Source organism: Oratosquilla oratoria, chromosome 8 (genome assembly GCF_046742065.1).
Source record: "Oratosquilla oratoria isolate Oo_2021 chromosome 8, ASM4674206v1, whole genome shotgun sequence".
In the NCBI taxonomy this organism is placed as follows: Eukaryota; Metazoa; Arthropoda; class Malacostraca; order Stomatopoda; family Squillidae; genus Oratosquilla; species Oratosquilla oratoria.
Window position 1 is genome coordinate 16,518,415 of NC_134784.1, and position 2,461 is coordinate 16,520,875.

Genomic DNA, 2,461 nt, shown 5'->3' on the forward strand with positions numbered 1-2,461 from the left:
ACTAGTATTATACTATACTTTTATACTAAAACAGTATATACTATTACAATCCTATACTAGTACTCTATTACTAGTACTATACTAATACTTGTACTATACTAGTCCTATTACTATACTAGTACTCTATTGCTAGCACTATACTAATACTTGCACTATACTAGTACTATTACTATACAAGTAGTACTATACTAGAACTATAATTGTACTAGTACTAGGACTATAGTAGTACTATACTAATTCTATACTTTAATATTACTATTTTGTATTAGTATTATACTGAACTAGTACAATATTAGTACTGTGCTATTCCAGTACTATACTACACTAGTACTAGTGCTATTCTAGCACTAGTATTATACTAGTACTCTATTAGCACTCTATTGGTACTAGTACTATACTAGTACTATACCAGTAGTAGAACTATACTTGTACTAATACTATACTAGTACTGTACTAATTCTGTGGTAGTACTATACTATTCCCAGTACAATACTGGATCTAGTATTATGATAGTACTAGTACTTTACTATACTAGTAGTACATTTTACTAGTACTATACTAGTATTGGTATTATTCTAGTACTAGTACTACATTAGTACGAGGGAGAATTAAGAAGAAATTTAAAAGAAGGAAAATTAGGAAAAAGAAAAAATCATATGAATGATAGAAAATTTAGAAGAAAAGACGGAAAGAGGGAAAATAAAGAAGAAAAGATAGAAATTAAGAAGAAGAAGGAAGAAAAGAAGGAAAAATAACCACAAGAAGAAAGAAAACTAAAAAGAAGGACAACCGAGATGAAGAAGGAAAACTAAAAAAGAAAAAAAAAAGAAGAAGAGGGAACTAAGAAGAAAAAAATAGGAAGATTGAAAACAAAGAAAGAAAACTAAGAAAAGGAAGAATGAAAACAAAGAAAAAGAAGGAAAACTATGATGGAGAAGAAGAAGAAATACGAGGAAGAATGAAACTTAAGAAGAAAAAGAAAGAAATCCAAAAGAAGGCAAATAACGAAGTGGAGGAAGGAAACCTGAAATAAAGTTGGTAAACTGCGAGTAAGAAGAAAAAGACGGAAAACTAAGAAGGAACTTAGAAGAGAAAGATAGAAACTAAGGAGAAGGAAAACTATGAAGAAGAAGGAAAACCAAGATTATTATGAAGAAAACCAAAGAAGTATAAATACACCTGAGACGATATAGGGAAAATCAGAAGATGAAGAAAGAAAACTACGAAGAATAAGAAAGAAAACTAAGAAGAATTATAACGAAGTAAAAGTAGAAAGAAAATTAAGAAGAAGAAGCAAACCGAAAAAGGGGGAAAACAATGAAGAAAAAGAAAAAGTACATTAAGACTAAAAAAAGAAAAAGAAAAAGAATAAAAATACAATAAATAAAAATAAAAAACACTTATTCTCTATCTCCCTTCTCTCTTTCTCCCTCCCTCTCTCTCTCCCTTCTCTTTCTTTCTCCTCCCCTCCCTCCCTCCCTCTTCCTTTCTCCCTCCCTCTCTCTCTCTCTCCCCCTTCTCTTTCTTTCTTCTCCCCCTCCTCCTCTCTCTTTCTCCCTCCCTTCCTTCCTCCGTCTCTGTCTCTCTTTCTCTCCCACTCCCTCCCCCTCTCTCTCTCTTTCTCCCTCCCTCCCCCCCTCTCTCTCTTTTTCCCTCCCTCCCTCTCTCTCTCTCTCTTTCTCCCTCCCTCCCTCTCTCTGTCTCTATTTCGTATGGAAAGGACTTAAGGGGAGCCTTTCAGATTTTGAAATTGAACAGGTTTTCACTGTAAATAGTAACAGGACGTGAAAGAATGGCGCCGAGCTGCCATGATGTAGGTCTAACCTCGATACAGATAGAAACAGATTTACTTGTCGGGTCGTCAATAAGTGGAATAAGTCTCCAACTGAGGCAGTTGAATTCAATATGGTTTGAAGTTTTAAAAATCAGTACTTAGATAATCATCTATACGGGTTTATTTTTCTATCCAAACTCGTTATGGACCAAAGGGTCTTCGGTTGGGCACTCACAACTATTGTCACCCATTGTGACGTCCAGCTCATGTTCACCAAGCGTCCTCCTCGGAGAATCCAGCTCAGACAGGAAGACGACTCGGGTGCCACTGATCTCTTCTTTTGGATCGGACAGTTCGTCCCTTTCATCGATACCACAGTGAGTAATATCACGAGTACACAAAGCGGAACTTGACACCAATGAATATACGTATGGTTGTACCTATGATCACAGCTGTCTTAATCAAACTTAATAACTCGCAGCACATGCCATGATACTATGTCTTGATCGAGGTAAGGCGGCGTTTCTGTGTCAGTTTCACAGAATTGTGTAAGCTCACAGATAGGCTGGGACAGATAAAAATATTTAAGTACACAAATAAATGATGTAGATTAGATACATGGATCTACATGACACACAACTAAATACTAAAGAAACAAATTAATAGAGATGGTCTTGCTTAGAAACC